Below are 13,412 nucleotides of genomic sequence, written 5' to 3'. Positions count from 1 at the left end.
ATCTGACGAAGGGATATTGGCAGATCCCGTTAACTCATAGTTCTAGAGAGAAAACCGCATTTTCAACACCAGAGGGGCTGTTTCATTTTACAACCATGCCGTTTGGGTTACATGGTGCGCCTGCTGCCTTCCAGAGACTGATGGACCAGGTTTTACACCCACATCGTGAATATGCGGCAGCGTATATTGATGATGTGGTCATTTACAGCTCCACCTGGCGAGAGCATTTGGCTAGGATCACAGCCGTCCTTCAGTCTCTAAGGGCAGCCCGGCTGACAGCTAACTTGCGAAAATGTGCGTTTGCCAAAAGAGAAACACAATATTTGGGATTTGTAATGGGGAATGGCAGGGTGAAACCCGTTGTCTCCAAGGTCCAGGCCTTGGTAGACGCGGCAATCCCCAAAACCAAGGCTCAAGTGCGGTCGCTACTGGGGTTAGCCGGTTATTACCGCCGCTTTATCCCCGAGTATGCCACAGTGGTTAATCCCTTAGTTGACCTCACCAAAAAGAGCGCACCAAATTTAATTAAATGGTCAGAAGAATGTCAGGGGGCGTTTAATACTGTTAAGCAGAGACTTTGCCAGGCCCCTGCTCTCATCACGCCAGACTTCACTAAGAAATTCATCCTCCACACCGATGCTTCGGATGTCGGGTTGGGTGCAGTCCTGTCTCAAATGGTAGGCGGAGTAGAACATCCTGTTCTGTATATAAGTAAAAAAAATGCTCCCTCGGGAGCGCAACTACTCCGTCGTCGAAAAAGAGTGTTTGGCCATTAAATGGGCTACTCACTCTTTAAGATACTACCTGCTGGGACACTCATTTGATCTTTTCACTGACCACGCCCCACTCAAGTGGTTAAGCACAATGAAGGACAGCAATGCCCGGATAACTCGGTGGTATCTGGCATTGCAGCCTTACATGTACCATATGGTACACCGTGCAGGGAAAGACCACCAAAATGCGGATTATTTTTCCTGGGAGGGGGGAGTAATGGGAAAGGTAGGTTTAGCCGAGTGTTCCTTCAGCTCCACTCTGAGCGGTGGGATATGTGACAGAGATCGAATGAGTCTTAGTGTTAAATCTCCCTCTCGATCTGTGAGAGCACGGTATACAAGGAACAGAGTACCCTTAATGAAATGGCACGACAATTTATTCCGTAGGGTAGATGGAAGTCGGTCAGTTCGGAAGGGGGCGGAGCCATGGCACCCGAGCTCAGTGACCCAGACGGTAAGCGGCGTGGCATCCGAGGACTGGAAGAGCGGATGCGCTCGTTAACCTCGGGGTCATGGGCGAGGGTATAAATAGGGGGCATGGCTTGAGTGATCTGTTCCTTTGCAGATGGTTAAACCAAATAACCTAGAAGGAGCCCGTCTTGTTTGTGCTAAAAACCGTGAGTGATTGCTTGTCTGTGTATTTACACTGTTTGTCTTGTGTGTCGTTTCTCACAAAGATTACTGAGCACGATCCGGAGCTGCAGCCGCCGGCCAGCGAAAAACCCGGACTTCACCACGCAAACCCGTAGGATTTACAAATAGAAGTGATACACGCCGCTGTATCACTTCCAGCACTATTATTATTTGCAGGTTTTGCCTTAAGGCTCTGGACATTTATTAAATTAAATAAACACCCTTGCACCTGTACCAACGTTGTCTGTGTGATTCTTCTGCACTGCACTCACCTGCACGTCATTACCACTTTGCCACAGTATGCCATGAGCTAAATGTTTTATTCAAATATATCTTTATCAATGTAATTTATAAATATATTAAAGTTGAGTCATACAACCAGAGATTGCAATCGAAGTTCGAGTCCTGGTTGTGCGAGGCAGCCGGTCTTCACTGGGGGGGAGCCCCATTGGCTTTGGCACTCCCGGGGTTGGGGAGGTGGGATCCAGCTTCTCTTCACCGCTCTGCAGCGACCCCTACAGGCCAGGCGCTGAGTGAGTTTGGGGGCGGAGATTTGCAGGGCTGGTCTTTGTCCTCCAGAGGCCGGTAGCCTGCAGACATCCGCTCTCGAGGTCCTGGGTATAAAAAGACGCCAATTATATTTAACGATTATCTCTTTCCCATATAGTGCTGACCAGTGATCAGATAGGCTTTATTATTTGCTGTGTTATGCAGCAATGTGTGCCAAGAAAGGTTTTTTTTTACAGTATACAGCAAAAGCTTAACATTTGAGGGATTGGCTGATATACACTCCAACCAAGCTTCATTTTTCCATTGCAAGGTTTTTTTGTTTATAGAGGAACTGCATCACAGATCACATGGTATACAGCTATAGCAGAACATGCATCTCGGCAGTAATCACAGCCAACTATACAGCCCATCTGCTTCAGCTACTTACAGCCCTTGCACGTCAAAAAAAGATCAAAGCTTCTCCTCCAGAGCTGGCTAGGTTGATAGCAATGTTTTTACGTTTGTCCTGTCAATACGCATTCCCCATATCAGTTATGAGCAGCCCCTTTTACAAATTACTGTTCCATAGCCTGGCTTCTGAAACATGAGTCAGGACACCCTGCCAGAATTTCAAACAGTATGATATTTGTGGGGTGCTGGGTGGCTCAGTGCATTTGCATAATACTCTACTGTAGTAGTGCCAAAACATTATATTTTATAAACACAAACCCTTCCAGTTAATACAGGATTACATTATCAGAAACTATTATCACTCTAGCAGTCAATAGTCAAAAACTTATTGCCCTCTGACTTCACACCCTAGCTCAGCGTTCCGCTCCATTCATCTTTTAAAACATGCACTATGCAGAATGTAACAGGGCGGAGGCTGGGAGAGAACAGACGACCACACACTCCGCAAGTGAGCATCTTAATAACTATGCAAAAGAGCCAGGCTCTGCAGCGGTGTCTCCCTGTGTGTGCTGGTAAAACTAGTCACCCTGCCTGGGAGGCCCAGCAAATACCCCAAATACCAACATTCCATAAGAAAGCGCTGTGTAAGATTGTGGCAATGTGTTTCGCTGCCGGAGATCGTGGGGGAGGTCCGGAGACCTGCTCCCACTGCAGCAGTTTCGCTGCAGGAGTGGACCAGCAGGCTGTCAGCCGTGCCACTACCGGCAGGGGTGCTGACAGCATGGCCAGCCATGGGCCCACTGAAGCCTCCCTTCCCAGCCCGAGACTTTGTTCTGGACTGCTGGATTTTTAAGGGGGGAGGTGGCCGTTGAGGCCATGTGTGCTTTGCACAGGGGGGGGTATATGTGGCAATGTGCCCCGCCCCTGTGTGCTTATTATGTGTTGTATGTTGCGTGTGTGTGTTAATGTTGGTGTATAGTCATTGGTACACGGGATATAAACGGGTCTGTGTTTCACGTGTATTTAAAAAGTGTAGATTTGTATTTAGGCACGAGGAGAGCACAAATCACTTCACATGCTGGTTAAATGTAATATGTGAGCACGGGGTTGCACAGAATTAATTCACGTGCTGGGATTCAAGTGAATAATTAATTAGTAATTGAATCCCAGCACAACAGTATATATAGATGCACGTTTCTTTCACTCAGGGTTGGGTGTTCGGTGAGTGGAGAACGGGAGAGAGAGAAGGAGTAAAGTAAATATAAAAGAACGTAAATATTGTTATCTGCTCACCGTGTTTGTTTGTCTGTCTAGTCCGTTTTGTTCGTCTATTTATTTTGGCCTCAAGTGCCGTGTGCTGTGTTTTGTTGTTTCAAACCTTTTATTTTCTGTTCTGTTATTAAATGCTGAGCGAAAGCGTTCTGTAGCTCAGAGGTGAGCATTTCTCTAGGCTGCATATCTCCCCATTCACTGTAAACCAGCAGATTGGGTTAGGCTGTAATTAATCAACAGTCACAAGATGGAAAACTCTTTTGTTCAAAGAATGGTGCTGCTAATCGGAAAATAAGCCAGTTTTAATAAGACAGAAAGCATCCAAGCTTTCAGATTGACAGGTTACAAGTGTGAAATGGAATAAGTCACTGATAAAAGTAAAATCCTTGCCTATCTTAATAAGCTTGCTTATTGCTTTCTTAAAGCTTTTAATACAGTGTTTAATGCCATGTTCAGTTTTATATTAAAAATATAAATCATTGGTGTCTGTTTACGGCTGTCTTCAATAGACCTTATACACACCTCACGTCATCAGAAAGCAGCCCTTGTTGACAGTCCCATTTGTTTATGTTGCATCAAGGTGCTGTAGGGACACAAGCTGAAATATGGATACCAATATCGCACACTGCAAATATAAGAACATAAGAAAATGTATGATTGTGAGGAGGCCATTCAGCCAATCTATGCTCATCAGGTTCATAGTAGCTGATTGATCTCAAAACTTTGTTAAGTCAGGTCTTAAAGGATCCAAGTGATTCAGCATCATCAACATGACTAGATAACCCATTCCATACCATCACCACTCTCTGTCTGAAGAAGTGTCTCTTTCCCTCTCTCCAAAGTCTATTGTAAGACGCAGTATGAGCTGTATGTCAACTTTTCCAGTGTGGCTCAATCCAAAACATGAATAAAGTCCAAACCAAATAGTTAATGCACAGTTAAAATTTTCAATTTATAAACAAAGCAGTTGCATTCAAAACAGGTACATGTTCCAGTACAGGCTGTAAAACAATAAATAGACCTTTTGTATAAGATGATGAATGTTACCAATACAGAAATAAACAAACTGGAAAGTTATCTAGTTAGATGTGTAGAGGTCCAGGTCCAATAGCAAAAGGCCCAGTACTGTGCCTCAGCACATTCATAACCACGCCCCTCACATGGATTGGAGGAGGGGCTAGGCATAGCCACCAAACACTAATGGGTGATATTTCCTATTAACTATACAGTAACACAGTGTCTGATTCTGGTTTCTGTGCTGCTCTTGTTAACACTACATACAGTAAGTTGCAGTGTGTTTATTAATGGTATTTTTGCATGTGAGTTCTTTATTACTGCAAAAAAAATAAAATAGATATGAAGTGATCCTTGATTAACACACTGTTACAGTTGTAAATATAGGGTGTGACAATATCGTTTCTTCATTGCCAATTGCATTTCTATCTGGGAATAAAATGGTAATCACAACCTTGTTCTGTTAATGTATTATCACCAAGGAATAATTCTCAGTAAATGCGATTATGAGATATTACAGTAATTCTGTGTTTTGTCATTCTATTACCCTAAACCTAGCCCTTTCCCTCTGATTTGCAACGTTCATATGGGAATCCCCATGCAACCCTATGTGCTTGCCAGCTATAGTTCTTTCTACGTAATGTGGACAACATGATTTCCTGTAATTAAGGTCCCTTCACGCTGACATGCAGTGATCAGCAAAGGCTAACAGCTGAAATGATGCCGAGCCAGTCAATCTGAGTATTGATTTTGAGCTTTTCCACTACGAGTATTGTACTTGTAATGGACAACAATCATTTATCATGCCTTGAGCCCAAGTTATTCCTCTCAGCTGCTTTAGCAAAAGCAATTTAATTGAGCTGCATCCTTCTCCCTCTTCTCCCTTAAATTAGTTTAGTTTATTCACTTTGTGTCCACAGGTACATCTCAATAGTGCAGCACTAATACAAAGAGAGACCAGACTCAATAATAAACAATACAACACTATTATACATCCAAGTAATATCAATAAAAACACACATACACATGAGTATACATATAATGCACAAATATATTCAAAAGATACAAATATTTATATTTAAATTTAATTACAACTAAAACAAGTTTACCTCAAACGCAGATGACGCTGAACAGCAGTTTTAAACCCGGAGAGGCTTGACAACGGCACAATGGAATCCGGAAGAGCATTCCAGAACCCCAAGGCTGTGCCAAAGAAAGAATAACGACACAACTGAAGAGATAAGGACTGATGGTCTGAGCAGCTCTGTGGAGACCTCTCAGCCCAGGTCTTTTACGAGCACAGACTGACACAGTGAATGCAGAACCTTATAGAAGTGAAGAAGAATAAAACAGGACCTTCTGCCACTTAATGGTTTAAGAGAAGAGCAACTAAGAAGGTTGTCATGAGTAGAATCCCAATTCCAGTCATTCAATACAATCCTACAAGCACATTTTTGCACAGACTCAAGCTTCTTAGTATTGTATTTTTGAAATGGGTCCTAGACAAAACAGCTGCACGCTAAAGTAGGTCTTACCAAACTCTTGTTAAGATGCAAAACAACATTTGGAGGGACGAAAAATAAACCCCCAAATTCTTCTCGCTTTTCCGCAAACATAATCGGCACGGTGTGAACAGAGCAAGTTATCAGAGACACAAGAAGAATTTCTTAGTTTTTGTTATTGTGTGTTGCTGCAGTTCTTTTAATGAAGACGAACTGGTACTTTAGTACAGGAAGGAATACAAATTAACGGATGCATAAATAACTGTCCGCTGTTGAAGTTGTAAATAGAATTTGCGTATTGAAGTCTGGAATAAAGAAGAATGTACTTAGGTTGTTCAGTGTGTTGTTCAGATGTCAGTAATGAACAGGGAAGTGGGGTTGAAATCTGCAGTAAAGGCTGTTCTCAAGAATGCAGAACTTTCAGGACTGTACCTTACGAAGCAAGTCTGTCGGTAACGTGCAAGGATGTCACTGATTTACAAAAAACATGGAATACAAAAAAGTCCTGTAGATCCATAAGTTCAACACACTGACGCATAATGCTGCAGATTCTGACTTGTTCTAAAGATAGTCCTCAGAAAGTTTCATCACAACCAGATAAGTGATTCTGCAGATATACTGTATGTAAAGTCTAAAGAATGTGGTACTGATGTACACCTACACTATACTCTTATAATGTTTACCCCAGTAAAAGCATAGCTATGTCTAATACATCATGGTAAAGCATAGGTAAGCATTGTAAAAGTTTAAAAACATGGTTAACCAGGGAAAATATGGTAAATACACAAAGTAATATAACCACAGGAAAAGCATGGGGCAAGTGTACAATTAAGAGAGTTCCTTTCTAATTCAACATCCCTTTAGACATGTAACAGGGCAGAGGCTGGATAACCTTGCACCCCGCAAGCAAGCATCTTAACCACTATGCAAAAGAGCTGAGCTTGTTCATGGTTCTAGAGCTTTTAATCTCATCTCACCTGCAGAAGACAGAATCCGTAACAACAGTGTATCACACAACGCTGGCCACTACTCTCTTCCCCTTTAACCTCGGTGATCGGCTGCAGCCATGAAATCTATGAGATCCAGGTCACGGCACCAGTGTTACAGGGCAGAGGCTGGGCTCAAACCAGCGACCCTGTGCATCACAAGCGAGCATCTTGCATTCATGGTTTTACAGCTTTTAATCTCATGTCATCTCAGCGACTGAAGACAGAATCCGTAACAGCAGTGTATGACACAGCACTGCCTGTGGAGCCATTCCATGAAAATGTTCTACATTGGATAAGTCGTCACAAAGCTGGGATGACCAAGTCTTTAAATGATAAGTGTAATGGGCTCATCACCACAAAATCAAAGCTAGCTTTTAATCAGATATCGATGACTTTCATGCATAGCAAACATATTGTTTTTATAGACTTCATCTAAAGTTTGTCACAGTAGATTTGTAGTTTATGGTTTATGATACCTTTTGGGGGTTTACTATGCAAACCATGCTTTCACTGTGGCAAAGGGAATAGCCCTTTGGTAGCATGCATGACTGAAAGCAGGACAGGTGAGTGACATTCAATTATACAACATGTCATATCTGATATTATTTTTAGTGAACACTATACAGACTCAGGCTATGTGGTTTCACAATGAAAAAAAGAACAGGAATCAAACAAATGCTCTTTTGATTCAGTTGTTTTGGTGTGAAATTGGATGTTTTGCGTACAGTACGCCTGCAAAAATCAGACTACACTTGAATCTGCAAACTTTGGTGATGACAGTGATCATCACAAACTGAACTGAAATGTTTGTAACCAAGGAGACAAGCTCCATGGCAACATGACCGCCATGCATTGCAATAATAAAGCACTCAAAACAGGTTATTTTTAGGTACAGTAGCTTGAAAAAAGAATATTAAAGAAGAAAACATTTTTCTAACAATCTGAACGCTGGGATTTCTCATGACCGACCTTACATTAAAAACACCTGCCCTATATGTTATAGCACACACGGGTTAGTCCCAACACGATGTGTGTGAAGAATGTCACATACAGCATGTGTTTTATATCTTGAAGCTACATCTCCCTGTTGGAAATAGATTGCACTCATTATGAGCCAGTGCTGATAGTGCCGTGAAACTTGTCTGGCAGGTGCTTCCATTTCCAAGACAGCATGAAATCCCCGTCCAAAGGGATATAGTGGTGGCGGACGTACGTACATAGGGCAAACATTTTTTAATATATCTGGAAAACGGTATTTTGAAATTTGATTAAACTTGGTATTTCCATTATTTAGCATAAGTTATTGAGAGTGTGTTCTAGGGATATATTGAGATGCCTCGCTGTCTATGCATCCACCTGTCTGTCAACATTTTTACATCCTTACAAGTTTTTCCATGATACAAACGCCTCATTTACTAACCCAGTCACGTCCTAAATAACACTTATCCAATTAAACTATGAATTGCTAAATCGTATTCTATACAGTTGATGTACTGTATATGTTTACCACGCTGTTAAGAGCTAGAACTAATTATGTGTGGTTGTTTATGAATAAAGCAGTTAATCATGTCCTCTGTAACACCCCATTCAAACACTGATAGTCTTTGCTTTTACCGATTTAACTAACTTACTGTGAACTGCTCTAGGACTTATATACTGCTTATTCCTTTGAATAACATGGCCTTTTGCATTCCAGGATCTGGAAAGGGGAGAAAACCAAATTGACTCAATTTCCCATTGAACATACATTTCTGGTGACCACTTAGTTCAAACTGTAATGCTTCATTTTTATTTCATTGGACTGAAAACTCATAATAATCTCCGGAAACCGGCACAGGACATGTTCACCAGAAGCAGAAAGAAATATCCCCACACCTCACCAAGCCCTTTAAAACAAGATAAGGAACTACTTTTCTTCCTAAGTAGAACAATGCAAAACATCAAAAATCAAGGAAGTATAAAATGCATATTCCATATTTCACTCAGATTTACAAAATATATGCACATGATTTGAATGAACAAGATGTCTCAAATACTGTGGCATACCAAAATGTATCAATTTTCTTGCCAAATCAAACACCTTGTGGACTAAATATGTTGCTGCTATGTATAGTGATACCAGTCTTAACAGTCGCTATTGCACTATTGGAGCCATCGGCTTGGCTTTGGCGCTCCTGGGGTTGGGGAGGTGGGATCTGGCTTAGACTGTTTCTCCTCACCGCTCTGCAGCGACCCCTACAGGCCAGGCGCACAGTGAGCTTGGGGGCGGAGATTTGCTGGGCTGGTCTTTGTCCTCCAGAGGCCGGTAGCATGCAGACATCCGCTCTCGAGGTCCTGGGTATAAAAAGACGCTGATTGGCTCATGGGATCGGAGGACGCCCACGGAGCCTCAGGTCCCTGAGCTGTGTGGGGAATCACCGCGGTGAAGGAGTCAAATAAAAATAATAATTGGGCATTCCAAACTGGGAGAAAATCTGGGGTAAAAATAATTGGAGATTCTAAATTTAAAAAAAGAAAGAAAATACATGTTTTCAATATCATATTTCTTTCAAAACTGCACATTTGAGACCTATATAGTCAATTGAATTGCATGACAGTAAGATTTATGAAAGTAGTTTGTTACTTGCCACCACTTTCATTATTATACGCTGTGACAGGGTAGCGTCGTGGGCCCAGATGGTATTGGGCAGGCAGAGAGACTCAGAGACAAGGATTTGCAGTTAACGCGCTTCTGCGCCGTTTAATAAACAAAAATAAATCAAAAGGTTGCACAAAACACTGCTCACCGAGCCAAAATAAAAGGTCAAACAAAAACAAATCTCGCACACAATAAACAAGAACAAAATAACCAGCGCAAGGGCCAAAACAAAAGGTTTAAACAAAACACAAAAATGTAGGCTGGGCATTAGCCTTCACTACACCTTTTTCAAAAATCTACAGAGAGCACAAACAAACACTCACCCAACACCTCTCCCAAACAAAGGATTTTTCCCCTTTTTATAGCATGTGGCTGGAGCCTAATTATCAATGATTCAATTAGCTCCAGCCACATTCTCACATGTATTTTGGCAGGGATAGGAAATTAACCCCATCCCTGCCAGCCACCACCAAATCACCACATAACAATATTATTTACAGGCAGGGCTCTGCCCTGCTACATACGCCTATTTTTTACACAGTTGAAGAATACATTATTAATCTGACCCCCCGGTTTTAATTTGGTCTCTCTAATACACAATGCAGTTTACATTTAAAAAATGGAATGCATAATTTATTTTCAGAGGACCTGTGCATTTTTTTATATATCTCAAGACCTTTGAAAATGTAATTCAATAAATCACAGCCTGACAGTGTACACTGTCGGAAAGTTTACAGTGACATCTGGTGGATAAATAACCATGTTCTACCAAACTGTCTCTGAACAAACAAAATAAAAGAAAGGTGAAGATGAGGTTGTGTGATGATGTACTTGTGACACCAGACTTAGAATAAAATGTTCAGCTGTGATCACTACAGCCCCAAAGGGACACTGTGGCCCTGGGTAGAGTCCAAAGAAGAGCAAGCAGGCTAATCCCAGGCCTAAAGGAAAGAGCTATGAAGTCTTATAAAAAAGGAGCTGGCATAGTTAAGCCTAAGCAGGAGTTTCAGGGACTGCACTAGGTTAGATCCTATCTGACAAAAAGTGGGTGATTCCACATCTACTTATGCAGATTTTATATGAGGGGTTCCCCAGGGGTCTATCCTGGGTCCTTTATTATTTAACACCTATCTGCTTCCCTTGGGTCCTGTTATTCACCAACATGGGGTTGACTTCCATTTCTATGCAGATTATTCTCAAATGTATTTATCAATCAGCCCGGACACAGATTCTACTGTGTCTGTGTTATCATCTTGTGTATTGGATTTTAAATCCTGTTAATCTACTTCTTGAGAAGCATGATATCGGACCCAAATCAGAAGCAAGACACTTTTTGATTCAGAATTAAGGTTAGAGGGTCACGTCAAAAACATTACAAAAGTGTCATTTTATCATCTCAGAAATATTGTCAAGGTAATACCTTGCCCGACAAAGGCTATTGTAATGCTCTTTATGCAGGACTCCCAAATCTGGGAGGTCTGTTTCTAGTTTATTGTTCCTATTCTGTATTACTATTATTATTATTATTATTACACCGTGTAACAATTTTTTTTTTTTTTTTTTTGTTCCTGGGTAGTAAGTGTCATTTCCTAATTGCTTATGCCTCAAAAGTATAGAAAATGGCTATTATTCCCCACAAACTTTGCTTTTGTGACCAGGACAGTGGTATTTTGAAATTTACCTATTTTCCAGAACATTCCAGATAGTTTCAGTGCTGAGTAAACTTGGAGTAACTTCTATAACTTTCTAGAACTTTCCAGTAATATAAATAGTAGTATAAATACAGGGGCCTTAAGCCCACCAGTTCAGTTTAGTTCCAGCTGCCTAAGTGGATACATATCTGCATTTTTCTGAGATAGCATCAAGAGGCTGCAATGGTGGCATTCCTGATGGGTCTCCAAGGCGATTTTACCAAGTTTCCCTACTATCTTTGCCTTTGGGACAGCAGGGACACCAAGGCGCACTACCACAGGCGGGACTGGCCACAGCGGACCGAGTTCTCTGTGGGGAGGAACAACATCAAGTGGGAGCCACTGGTGGACCCCCGGAAGGTGCTGATGCCACCACTGCACATCAAATTGGGCCTTATGAAACAATTTGTCGGAGCTCTAGATAAGGAGTCGGCAGCCTTCAAGTACCTTCAAGACTTCTTCCCTAAGCCTTCTGAGGCAAAGGTCAAAGCTGGTGTCTTCGTCGGACCACAGACAAAGAAGATCCTGGAATGCAATGAATTCCCCAAGAAGCTCACTAGTAAGGAGAAAGCGGCTTGGAACAGCTTTGTCGCAGTGGTTCGGGGCTTCCTGGGCAATCACAAGGCCGAAAACTATGTGGAGCTGGTTGAGACTCTGGTGAAGAACTACGGCACAATGGGCTGTAGGATGTCCCTCAAAGTCCATATCCTTGATGCTCATCTTGATAAATTCAAGGAGAACATGGGAGCGTACTCGGAGGAGCAAGGTGAGGGCTTCCACCAGGATATACTGGACTTTGAACGCCGCTACCAAGGACAGTATAATGACAACATGATGGGAGACTACATTTGGGGGCTGATTCGTGAAAGTGATTTACAGTATAATCGTAAATCTCGAAAAACTACTCACTTCTAAATCTTTTGTAGTCATTTTTGTATTACTTTAGTATAAATACATGTTAATTTGGATTCATATGTTGTTTTTTTCTGACTTTATGTGAACGAAAAGACACAAATTCGCCCGTTTTCTCATTGGAAATAAGTAAATTTCAAAATATCACTATCTGGTCACAAAAGCAAAGTTTGTGGGGAATAATAGACATTTTCTATACTTTTGAGGCATAGGCAATTAGGAAATAACACTTACTACCCAGGAACAAAAATTGTGTTATATAGTGTTATTATTATCACAGCACAGAAATCAGGACCAGAGGACACAGTTGGAAATTAAAAGGAGAGAAGGACAGATGGAAGGAGACACTTGTGAAGGTATGGATTGGGCTACCTAGTCATGTTGATGCTGAATCCCAACTTCACAAAGTTCTGAGATCAATCAGCGACTAGGGACCGAACAGGCTTGGGAGAGCCGAATGGCCTCCTCATGTTTGTACATTTCTTCTGCTCTTTGGATCAAAGCCTAATTGTAAGTCAGTATGCAATCCTCACACCATGATTACAAGAGGAATAAAGCTGACACTGCTACAAAACACCAGAGAGAAGCTAGTCAGGGGGTCCTGTAACACATCCTAGGCTGTCTCTTACTACTTTTGTAAAATTGTTGTTCTTTATTTCTTTCAGATTTCACAATGCTTACCATCAGACATGTACATAAACATACTGTGAAATACTGAGGCTACTGAATTAGTGAACATACAGTAGCCTAATCATGAATTATCCAAATTACTGATTATTGAATTTTGTAAAATTGAAAAGCGCTGTATGTCAGTAACAAATATATCCCCCACCATGGTTATAAATATTAAATAAAGATATCAGCATCTTGAACAGGTAGATCTTCCTGACCTACATCTGCAGCAGGTATAGCACTGAATATCATAAGAAATGACGATTCATTCATATAGTTTCCTTTAATCTAGTCAAGTGGTTCTCAAGATACAGTCTTCAGTATCTCAGGTGTCTCTACTATAATAAAAGCATCAAAGAGGATAGTAAGTAAATGTATGGGAGCAGTTTCCAAGATGCAGCCTTGATTAACAAGGC

The 13,412-nt window shown here is 41.5% G+C and overlaps 1 long non-coding RNA gene across 1 annotated transcript; it reads right to left on the bottom strand.

Moving 5' to 3' along the window:
• Nucleotides 1-1,108: 1,108 nt before the first annotated feature.
• LOC131699512 (uncharacterized) lies at nt 1,109-5,752 on the bottom strand. Its single transcript, XR_009308188.1, has 3 exons — nt 5,702-5,752; nt 4,101-4,203; nt 1,109-2,020 (listed from the first exon to the last, which is right to left on the bottom strand). It is a non-coding gene; the product is annotated as an uncharacterized LOC131699512 (long non-coding RNA).
• Nucleotides 5,753-13,412: the final 7,660 nt, after the last annotated feature.

This window comes from Acipenser ruthenus, chromosome 22 (genome assembly GCF_902713425.1).
Source record: "Acipenser ruthenus chromosome 22, fAciRut3.2 maternal haplotype, whole genome shotgun sequence".
Lineage (NCBI taxonomy): Eukaryota > Metazoa > Chordata > Actinopteri > Acipenseriformes > Acipenseridae > Acipenser > Acipenser ruthenus.
Note: the sequence above shows the minus strand (reverse complement) of the source record. Positions and strands in the feature narration are given on the sequence as shown.